The sequence below is a fragment of the Embiotoca jacksoni genome, unplaced genomic scaffold (genome assembly GCF_022577435.1).
Source record: "Embiotoca jacksoni isolate LCO1_2020_lvr unplaced genomic scaffold, fEmbJac1.0.p SCAF_28, whole genome shotgun sequence".
Lineage (NCBI taxonomy): Eukaryota > Metazoa > Chordata > Actinopteri > Embiotocidae > Embiotoca > Embiotoca jacksoni.
Genome location: NW_027185379.1, coordinates 6265805 through 6278046, shown reverse-complemented (window position 1 = coordinate 6278046; position 12242 = coordinate 6265805). Strand labels below are relative to the sequence as shown.

General features: G+C 39.5%; 1 protein-coding gene across 5 annotated transcripts in view; it reads right to left on the bottom strand.

Annotated features, from left to right (window-relative positions):
• Positions 1–12242, bottom strand: part of lrfn1 (leucine rich repeat and fibronectin type III domain containing 1) — a 161648-nt gene that overhangs the window by 90222 nt on the left and 59184 nt on the right. The window contains exon 2 of one of the 5 annotated variants that reach the window (XM_069161403.1): positions 4631–4666. The exons of the other annotated variants lie outside the window; for them this stretch is intronic. The gene's annotated coding sequence lies outside the window, so the exon portion shown is untranslated. The remainder of the gene's footprint in view (positions 1–4630; positions 4667–12242) is intronic. 5 annotated transcript variants of the gene reach the window in all.

The window sequence follows — 12242 nt, the reverse complement described above, 5'->3', positions numbered from 1 at the left end:
AAAAATGTACTGGCCGTCCCTCGAGCACGTTTTAAAACCCGAGCTGGCCCAGCTTTTTTAAACTGTTGCACCGAAGTAGTGGCACTCTCTCCCCCCGTCACCACGAACTCTGCACTCCGGTGACATTTTTAAAAGACAGTTAAAAAACCTTTTTATTCAGACAGGCTTTTGGTTAGCCTGTGTATATTAGGGATGGGTATTTCAAACAAAACTACTGTTCGATATTTGCTCTGAACTATAAAATTTTCCTTTGAATATTGAATCGTTGGGTTCCTCTGTATAATGTTGTAAAGTTCTGTTGCAACGACTTGAAATAACTTTGCGTGGTGATTTGGCGCTACATAAATAGAACACAATCGAAATGGCGTATTTCTCCACGAGTGTCCTCGTTTGTTTGTTGTTATTGTGATTTGAACTGTTATTTGAACTGTTGTTGTGACTTTAACTGTTCAAAATCCTGCTACACGAATACACTTCACTTACTTGCTTACTCTTTCTAAACTGTAGGAACGCCATAAATCGGATTTGCATGAGGTCCTGCAAGTCTTCAGACCACCAAGTCAGCAGAGTGCACTTATTTACAAATGAGAGGTCACAGTGCTGATAGAGTCTGTTCTCAATCTGGGACAGCAGCAGTTTGGCAGAGTAATTCTGGACAAAGAAAATGATGTTTTCACCATTAGATGGTTTTGTTCTTGTGCAATTCCTTGAGGATCCGTTGCTACCTTCAAGTGCCACAATAGGTTTTGAGGAAAGTGGAGTTTGGGCTTCAGACTTTCATTTCTTTGAACTTGCTGAATCCCTTTCAGTCTGCCAGTCCATCGATCCCCTGTTTTCAATGAGGGGTCAATTGTGTCACGGGGCTGTTGATGAAAAAGTGGCACAGTTTGTGCCTCAGACTGAGTGCGTGACCAGTCCCTACTCGCTCGTGTTGTTCACCCACTGATAAAATGAAAGTGCATGATGAATCCCTCCGTGCCCAAATCCGACTTGTTCTCAGAAACAGCAGGGGCATGAATACATTACAGCATGACGATTCATTAGCTGAATGTCAGCCACTAAGTGTGCACTGGCAGCGCTTTGCCTTTCAGCCAGAGTTCACCACATGAAAGGGGACCCTTAGTGAGACTGAAGTCCTCCACGAGATAATTTAATAATATAATGGCTCTCTTTTTTGATAAGAAAATTTCAATGGAACTTCATCTGTGAACCTTTGCCCTCTATAAAGTGATTTTTCTTTTTTACTGTGATAGAAGATATTCATTTTCCAATCTCAGTATGAGTGAAGATGGGTTTCTGAGACGGGCCCCTTTCAGATAAGCTTGTCCAAGAATCCACAGACACCACAGATACGCAAAGATCATTGCCAGTTTATCACGGACCGCAACCAGGGAAAAGGATTTTGTGTGTAAAACATAGAATTTAGCCAAAACTATACCACACTAAACGTGTGTAACTTCCAAACTCAAGTGTTACCTCAACGTCTATTTAGTAGCTGTTGCAGAGCTTTCAGTCATATCATTTCCACTGGACTGCAGTTTATGTTTAAAACCCTGTCAAAGTTCTTAGTGACAATTCGCTACTTTCAAACTAGTTAATTACTAAATCAGGCTGCATGATCAAAACTTGTCTTTGGCTTTTGTTATTTGTAATTCAGTTGTCCCATCCAATCAAAATAAATCAAGTAGGTAAACAGGAAATCAGCAGAACTGTAACCTACAAATCAGTAGTCTTTTTTTTATAACTGACAACACTTTGTAAATTAATTAATACAATTTTGGGTGTGCTCATAAGCAATTGGGAAGTGGGAAAGTTTCAACCTCCGAGTGGGAGAAAACACCTGAACGCCTGTCGAACTGGGAATTTCCCACAAGGTAGCGATATACACGCTCAGCACAAAAATAATCACTTCATGGTTAATTTAGGTCAAACTAGTTACAGCAGGGTGTTGTGCTGTTAAACAACTAATTACTGTGCTGACAGACAAAGACAAGTCGTAACAGTCCTCCTACACAACCGTTACTTTGCTTGCTGTTTTAAACGTTATCTGCTAAAAACAATATCTAGAAATGTGGTACACAAATACTAATGACCCTCTGAACTCCATTTCGTCTCCGTGATGGTCTAAATTGGGTGACTGAGTTGTTTGTCACTTTTCTGTATTCAGACAGCAGATATAGAGCAGATTTCCTGCAGGCTGCTGTGTTGCCTCTTTGTTGTTGTCATGTGAAAGCTCTCAACTGGGAGGTCGGAGGTTACCAAATCAAAACTTCCCCACTTCCCAGCTGCCTGAACGCACGACAAATCAATATTGATTTAGAAGTGTGTGTATTTCACAGTTACCATCATGTTACAAACTAAACTGACAAAGCAAAGCTGACTGAGGTTATTCTGTCGGTCTGTACCTGACTCCCAATTTATTTATTTTTTTCATACAGATGATCCGGCAATCAGAAAATCTGCAGCATGTCGTCTCTTTCAGCAACATGTGACTGAGGTGTTAGTTGGTTGTTCTGTGCTGCTTTTAGGTTGACTGTAAACACAATTTAAAATGTTCCTTATTAAACTATTAAACAACAATTCACAGAGTGAGGTCATATGAATGTTATATTTTTAACAAGCTAATGTTGGTTTGTCAAATGACATGGCAGCAGCTTCAACTGTCAGTTCCCGGGTTGAATAATCAGAACTAATCTCCCCATAAGAAATACTCTAGGTGGTAAATCTAGTTTAAATTCAGTGGTGTAAAATTTCCACACAATTCAAACTTGCACCTTAACAAAGCTAAATTTGTCTTTTTTAACAACTTGCGCAACTGGTTCCTGAACATCGATTAAGTCTTAAAAACACAATTGCTAGGCAACGGAAATATGGATGACATCCAGAAGCCACAGAGGATAACAATTTATATTGCTCTTCATATGGACTCTTCTCCTGTACACGGTAAATACGACCCCATTTGAACGCAAAATTAATCCTTTGCAAACTGTACTGGGACGAGGCTGCAGCTGTTCTTTAAAACACAACCGTTTTTCAAAGGTTGCCAAATACAGCATATTGAATGAAGAGGCTGCAGAGTGCCACTATGATTAAAAAGGATGTGGCATTTATCGTGCATCATTTTTGTTGCATTAAATTTAGTTGCAGTTGAGAATATTTAATACATCAGGGTCACCGACTCCTCTACTTAACAGTTTTGTTGAGGCAAAAGTACAAATGTTATTTTAATTCTCACTCTGGCCTGGTGATGGGGCCACAAATACTCACTAAGTTTTAAAATCCTCGCAAGTACCTTTTATCAATGAACCCTTGGTTTCAATTTGGCCCTCCAGTTAGTGGAGCTGTAACTGACAGAGTTTGAGGGCGTTTATTCAGGTGGAAATTTCAAAAAATAGCTGGAGGGGTTGATAAAGTAATGAGAGGAGGTTTGAGTATCTACAAATCCAGGAGAGATGAAGATCTTGGATATTATCAAAAGCTCCCAAACAGCTACATAGGTCGGTTTTGAGGTGATTGTTCTGTCAGCTGCTGATTCCAGGCATTACTTATATCTCACACAGCTGTCCTTTTCATATCAATATAAACTGAATATAAAAGCCAACTCAAAGCAATGATTAGAACTGTTCATACTGCAGGTTGAAAAATAGATTTCATGGAGGGATTCAGCGAGTCTCCAGTTTATTTAAGCTTTATTCAAAGATAAGGTGGCAAAAGTAAAAATATTAATATTACAGCAATATCTTTATCTGTCACACACAGTAAATTTTGCTGCAAACACTGTAAAGCCTGAAATTTTCCGCAAATTCCCCATGGCCATTGCAGGAGAAAGATACAACCTCAGCGTACAGCTAGAAAAGGCCAGAAATCTGTTGTTAATACAAAATTTTGAAGTGACTGCTGGTAAGTGATCTTCGCGCTCTCAGCATACTAATTTGCACAGACGTCGTCCTTGAGCACCATGTGAATAATAATGGATATAGTGTGACTGCCGATGGCCGTGGCGAGCAGCGGAGCGGTGAACTGCACCACACGGGTCTGAAAATGTGCCTCCTTCCATCGCCACGTCTCAGATGTAGCACGTTTAAATCAACCGAGACAATTAAGAGTTAAACTTGACGACGTTAAATTGATCCTCTCTTGTGGTTCTTCAGCAACTGGATACAGGAAATCAGTGAAATTCAAGCACGTAGTCAGAGCCTGCCCTGTAGCTATACGCCTGCATCATAACTATGTGCTTCCGGAAACTACTCCGCACCAAAGCAATATAGATGGCCCCCTTATAAGACATTTATGAAAAGAGCTAAATCATGGGCAAAAATATCCTCAATAAATGAATGACGTCCTGCTTGTCTGGGTTATTATACGGGCAAACTGTCTGCAGGAATACAGTGGATTAACTCCACAATGAAGCTCAGCACAAAGGCTTTCTCACAACGTTACTGTTATCCTATTTTAATAACATTTATGAAATGAAACAGCTGTCAAGATGTGAAATTCAGTCCAAAACCTTTTTTTCCCCCCTTCGTGAGACTGTAGCACATGTTTATAAACTGATATTATACGGCTCGGCTCCAAATTTACATACATGCGAGAGAAAAAAAACAGACGGTAACATCTGCGTCATTCCTACTTTAGATGCAGCTTCACTGGTGGCTGAGGCGGTGTGCTGCAAACAGGAAATTTTATTTTAGTTTGATCTAAGAGAAGCCGAGCCTGTAGAGCAAACAAGTTAATGTAGATATGACATACAGTGCGAGCCACATGTCAAACATGAACCAGCTATAGGCTCATTTGCCCGGGGCCTTTTCTACGTCTCTTTACAAAGTTTAAACAGAAACAAAGAAAGTTAAACATCCATTATCAAACAAAGCTCAAGCACTTTCTTAAAAATCTAGCAAGGAGGATGCTGTATCTAGGCCAAAAAAAAAAGACACCAGGGTGCTCTTGTTAACTAACGTTTTGGTGCTGATGAAGACATACTGCACATTAAAAAGTTCGAAATTGAATAAAGCTAGTGGGCCGAGGCTTTCTTTTTAGTTCAGCCATTGTGAAATGACCCAGAGATTCTCTTCTCTGCTCCACTATCTGCTTCTGTGAGGGGTCTGAAGAGCAAGCCTTTATACCTCTGGCAAATCTCATCCGATGCTGCCATTAGAAGAAGAAGAAAAAGAAGAAGAAGAAGGGTCGAAATTTCTCTCTACTGTACTTTCAAAATGGATGGACAGATGGAGCTTTTATTGTTAATCTAAAGAAAAAGATCTCAAGGGGAAATGGTGGATGAAAAAATATCAGCCTGAATTACAAAAAGGGTACATTTATTGGCACTTAGCTGGTTGCTATGTGAAGTACACTGCACTGACATGCTCCATTTGCTCTAATGGTGGTAAAGCCTTAATTCTACATCTCCTGAAAATAGAAAGGTTTACAATTCATGTCCTGTTTAATAGGTAGTTGGGGACAAATGAGCTTTGCTTTCACAATAAATGTGACTAAATGTGACTTGCTGAAGGCGTTTTTATAGATGGAAAGTAAACCTCGGGTTGCAGCACCTTCCAGGTCTCTAACAGTCCCGCTAATCATTGGAAGCAGTCGCAGATGCAGGCGACAGAGGCGAACCTGGAGGATGGGACCTGCCAATGATTACTCCTCGTGTGCAGCTCCAAGACTCACAGGCCATGTTGATTTACTGACAAAAAAAACAAAGTCTCCTTCTGTGCAAGTCGATGCTGACGTCTAACACGCCGCTCAAACAGGATATTTCACTCTTTACCGCTGCTCATCTCTCAAAGGTACTGGCTCAGAAAATCAGGACGTCTTTAAAAGGCAACAGGGACTGCAGGGCCATTATACATTTCTTATCCTAGTGACACTCCCATCACAGCTTAGACAGGCTGACACCGAGGGTCACTATCTTATTGCTTTCTAATAAGCGTTACGGTCCAAAACGAAAAGGAGGCGCCATCACAGGGACTTCGTTTAGTGATGGTTGCCGGCGTAGGTTGATACAAGGTCTATCCCAAACACTACTCCTACCAGAGTCATTTTCAAGCATTTACAGGATGTGGGATTGGAGTGGAACCAGGAGCAGTGGGTGACAGCTCAGTCCTTTATGTGCTCTAGCATCTCCACTGGTGCCTTTCTTTTTTTCTTTATGATGTCAGGTTCAGAAAACACCATAATCCGATAGATGATCGGGCTACAGCGCATCCCCTCTTAAAGATTGTGAAAATATGTCTGTACTACACGACAACATGTGGTCAATAGTTGGTGCACAAGACTTACCTCGCTAAGCCGGCTTATACTTTAGCTCATAGAACTTTTAAGCTTCTTAACGAGTAAGCTCAAACTGAGCTAATTATTCATAGACAACCTCCTTCTCAGGGAACACAGCCAGGGATGAGGGGCCTAAAATCATGAATTTTGAACTGGAACATATGGAAACCATTTAATTACCTACTTAAAAAACCATGAAGGAACATATAACCATGAATATTCACTATAAAAGTAGCACAACTGTCTTCTATCCATATTATTCCACAAGGTTTTCTTACATCAGACCTTCGTCCACCACAATCCTTTTTTAAGCTCAAACTGTGATGCCGCTATATCCTAATATTTAATTCAGCTGTGGCTGTGATTTCTTTTGTTTTATAATTCACAGCGAGCCTTTTTTTTTGTACCAAAAGATTTTAAGAGCTGATGCATTCTGCTAATTGGTACTCATTTTAAAATGGACCTTCATGTGTCTTTTGTCATTCTAATTTAGCTGCTTCAAAGTCAAAAGTCTCTTTCACTGGGCTTTTCAGTTATGTTACTCGCTGCCACCAGAAATGGGAACATAGTGCACATCAGATTAGAGCAATTGTGAGTTTGTCAAGATGAAAAAATAATTTCCCGTTTGCCACAGTGATTATCACTTATGTAAAGGAGTGGCGCAACTGCAAAGAGAAAAACATGTTAGGGACATGTTTCCAAACATGTAACAAAATAAACAGTTGATCAAAGTTGCGTGCATTCTACTGAAATACATTCTTAAATATTAGAAGTATTACAATAATTTACCATCAGCAGATACTTCATCCCATTGAACCTTTAAATGCTGCTTGATCATTCATTATTTCTGGCACATCAACACTGACTTTCCTATGTAAACTGTTTGCTGAGGCACCTCATCACCTGCCAGACTGACAACTTCATAACTTCATTTTAGTTATTAGCATATTACCTAAAAACTAATTTATGAAAGACAACTGGAGCAGTTTTGAGGATCACTGTTGCGTAAAGTAAACATAATTGTCCATGTACGATTCTACAGTAATCTGATCCAGCACGATGAACAATGACAAATACATTACTCAGAAAATAATGACATACTCGAATAGAACGTCAGGGAGACTTTTGTATAGGAGCCATAACGAATGTCAGCTCTACTTGCATTATGATGATGTGGGCAGGGGTGCATTAGCTGCTTTTTTTACATACTGAAACCTATTTAAGTGGAAACAAGACGGCAGTCTAAATAGATGTAATGCTAAATTAACATGCTACCAGCCAAATGAAATGTAAATGATATGCAAAACACTCGAGAAAAATCAGCATCACCTTCCTATGAAGCACGGCTGTGTATCAGAAAATAGCACACAATATGGGGAAACTTATTTTTTCTGAATGTGATCATGTATGTACTGACATGAACAGAATTTGAAACATAAAATTGAAAGTCATTTACAGATCATTTAAAGCTTCAGAAAAAGACAAGACAAAAACACACTGTCGATTTTTCATCCAACCGAGTGAAGAAGACAAACATGTACAAAAAGAAGACAAAGGTGCTAAATTATCAGGCAAACATCCAGTAAGAGTCATACATAACCATCTTACAAGCCACAAGAAGAACAAGGGGTCGTGCAGCAGATGGTGTGGGCCTGGCAGAGCCCTGATCTCGATATCATGGAGTCACTCGAGGATTACATGAAGAGACTGAAGACACTGAGACAGACTGACTCCACAGAAGTGTCACAGGCTCTCCAGGATGCTCGGAACAGCCCACATGTCAACTAGCGAGGAGAGTTCAAGCTGTTTTCAAGAACAACTGTTCATCGCATCGCTTTCGAAAGCATCCCCGCTCTTCTTTTAGTGCCTTCAACTTTGTGTACAGCACTGCAGTTGTTTACGTATGAATTCAAATTTGTAATATAATATTTAAAAAATACACACTGCTAATTTTCCAGTATTTCTCAGGCCTAATTTATTCAATAATCAAAAGCTTTGATGTTATAAGATTGAAAGAACGTTTTGACTTTTACATATCATTACCTCTATGAACAGTGCGATATATGTTTAATAACTCCTGCAGTAACTACAGGTACGTTTTTTTCCATCAAATGAAAAAGGGGTTTAGTGAGTGAAATTAAAGATTTATATTTGGGCAACACAACATCGGTTCACACCTGTGTGGAATCTCATTTCTAAATGACAATGATTCGGCGGTATGTTCTTTCAGGACATGAGCTGCATCAAAACAAGCGCTCCCAGTTTCTCCCTCAACAAATGACCTTGTTACACCACGTGATGCAGAGCGGAAGAAAGTGGCAGCAAGGAAAGTAAAGCCAATGAGAGAGGCACTGAAAAAACGCACCGAAATATACTGTGTTTGAGGAAAATCCTGCTCCCTGCCTGGGCCAAGAGGGCGGGGCTTTACCTATCAGGCCACACCTCTTCAGTGTCTTCTTTTGTTTAATCTCCATCATTTTACAGTTGATGTGCACTAGATTTGAATAACTTGTGAATTTTGGTTAAAGTTACTGTTGTTTCTTTGTTCCTTAGTGACTGTTTAGTGCTTTGAATTTGATTTATTTCAGTTTGTTTGTTTATTGATTCATATTTCCATCCGCCTTTTTAGCTATAAAATCACCATCTGTGAAAGCCAACTATTGCTTAGAAGTTCTCAGTCTGGTCTTCATGCTTTAACCGGTGTGTAAATGCAGAAACTCTGAAGAAAGCCACCTAAAGTCAACTTTTCACAGCATTTCATGAGAGAAAACAAGAAACTGGAATTGATTGTTTTTATGTTCAGTGTTGGATTTTTTTTTTTTAAGCTAAAAACAAACATTTCTGTTTTTGAGTGCAATAAAATGTTATACTGAAAAAAAAATCTGAGAATTGTAATTCAAACTTTATCCAGAATCATGCAGCACTAATCAACTAAATGATATAAATATTCACGAACTCCAGGAGTAAATATAGGCAGGTTTTTTTCAGTTAAATGAAAAAGTGGTATGTACAATTACAGACTATATATCTTGAATTATGCAGGATAACAAAGTCCAGGATTCTAAAAACAGCCTAGAAATAGTCTCGGCTGAGGATATCCACAGTGGTACTGTGTTCTAGGTATCAAGTGAACTCCACTGTAATAAGGCCTTCTCTGTCAGAGTAAGGATTCCACCTGGAGCCAAGTCATTTGCGGTCTATTAAGTGTGTTTGGAGCAGAATGCGCTGTAGGCTCATCCGCCATATGTTAGGCCACCGATTAGACCCGAGCCACGCTGAGAGAAACACTACCCCTCAAGTCAAACACAAGCATGCATCTGTTTAGGACAGGGCTTGTTTTGCATCTTTATTGCATATCTAATTGAAAGGGACACTTGATTTAAAGTTTCACCGCCTACCAGCACATTAGGCAAGAGGAGAGTGATTTCTTCACTCAGGTTTGATCGATATATTCCAAAGCAAACATTCCCCATCGTCTGTGAAACATAGAGAATCGGGGGAACGATGGGCGGTAGGACTTTGTAACAGCTTCAAAGGTTATTTTCATGGTCAAATAAAGCAGAAAGGACGGGACAGAGAGAGAAAAAAAAAAAAGACCCTGCCTGATTGAAACACAGCATATCACGATGACATGGCGCACACTTTATCCAGCTGAGCCACCAACACCTAACAGGTTTTTAAAGGGATATTTGCAGCCATGGCAACAAAGCAAATAACAAAGGGAGGGAAACCAAAAAAAAAAAGATGGAGCCACTGTGTCACACGAGTGAAGTAAAGTCAACGCCATTGTCAACAGACTCAAAATTGTTTCGCAGATTCCCAGGAGAGGAAATCTGCTCAAAGCTTTGTCATTCCCCATTATTCCAATAAAAGAGCTTTTGTAGTTTTTGTAGCAGACAGAAAGGCAAAAACAAAACAAAAACAAAACAAAAATCACTTGTTTTGGGGTTGTTGTTTTTTCCCCAGAGGAAGGCCAGATCAAACATTGCCAGTGATTTCGGTTGTTGTGCGAGCTTTAGTGGACACGCATCAACTTTTTAATCTCAGTAACTTCTTTAAATGTGCGATCTAAAGCATAATTTTCCTCGTGGCTGTGTGTAACCACCACAGGGGAAATCAGCGAGGACAGTAAAATGCACATCGGATTTCACTGTCTAATGTGATGAGGTCTCTTCTCCAAATCAACCTGTGACAACCAGCTGCCGAGCGTCTTGCTTGTTCAGCTGTCTAATCTAAAAATTACCAACATGTCAGAATTCAAAGACTTTTATTCAGTTGTACAGTTATTCATGAGGAATTCTTTTATTTACACGACTCAATTTGACACCGAGTGGCTGTAACTTACTCCAGTTGCACACACGCTCCTCATATCTTCTCTAATGACAGCACATGTGATTCCAACTTCAAAGCGCCTTCACAATTTAAAACTCTGACGAGATGGTTGCAGCGATAGTACAGAAATATAACGTATGTGGTAATTCTATTTCAATCCCCTGTTTGAATAATAGTGTTATTAAAATGCTTGCGTAGTCTAACTGAAAGATAAAATAGAGGCGCTTAGCAGCTGAATGTCTTATCACAGTCACTCAATCGACTTCTCCTCCCCAATGGGGGATCAAACGGGGATCCATCTGCCCGTACGGAGCTAATGCCACACACTCTTTCAGTCTGAGGATTTCTCAGACCTTATCTCCCCTTCATCTCCAACTAGAGCTTCGTTCCCTCGGATACATGCACCCAACAGACAAACAACAACAAGAGGACGTGTCATTTTTGTATTTTCCTGTTTGTCACATTAACACGCACAATTTTACCATTTCAATCATGTATTTGTGTCATGTAGGAATGCATTATCCGGTAAGGAAGGTGACAGAAGACAACCAGAGTCAATAATGGGAGTTTCCTGTGGCTGGGAAGATTAATAATGAGAGGTGCTGACAGCAAAAATGCTCCCTAAATTTACGTCCCGTCCTCGCTGCACACTTCCGTCGAGATTTGTGTGCATGAATAGAAAGGTGGATGAAAACCAGCAGAGGTAGTTATTTCATCTTTAAAGTGCCACTCTCAAGCTCTGTCCTTTATAACTAACAGTATATGGAATAAGAGACTGAATAAATATAGTTACGGCATAAGACAATATGAAAGTGAAATTTAAACTTATTTGAAATGTCCCACTGTCCTAACAGTGGATACTCTAATAATATTTTACAATTTGACTTTAATAAAAATGAACTATTTTAATAATCAATAGATGATTAAGGAATTTGTTTTTTTCAAGAAAATGTACCAAGCTTGCCCTTCTTGCAGCTTCTCAATGGGGGATATGCTGCATTTGTTTGTCTTGGGCGCTAGAAAACTCAATTAAAGCTGAAGTGGATGAACTGAAAAACAAGCCGCTTAGCTTTCTTGATAACTGATTCATTAATTAAATAATGATTTTAAAACAAAATTCTGGCAAAGATAGTTGAAAATGACCAAATATTCTCTGGTTCTTATCAACTAATAAAAAAGATAAATTGATGATGAAAAAAGTCACTGGTTGCAGCCTTGAACAGACTATCTTCAGGTTATGGACGTTTTGCACCTTTTTTTGGATGTTTTTAAAAGACCAAACAATTAGCATACTCATTAAAAACTATCGTTTGATGCAGGCCTGCCTCTTTGTATGAGTCTGTGAACACAATGTCACACAAAATGTTCAAATCCTTCACTTACTGTGTGTAATGGAAGCGGCGTAAGATCGCTCCCTATGTCAGTTTTGGAATGAATTAAGCAAATGTGCTGAACTATCAAAAGTAATACCTTTCACTCAGGAGAATAAACCCTTTAAACTCTCAGCATTCAATATTTTCCCTTGAAATATAGAAAAGGCATGAATCTGTGCTGCGTGGTAAACCGGAGGTCAAGCACCAATATCCACAGTACATGCACAAACACATTATCTGCTGGATAAGCCTGGAGTCTTCAAC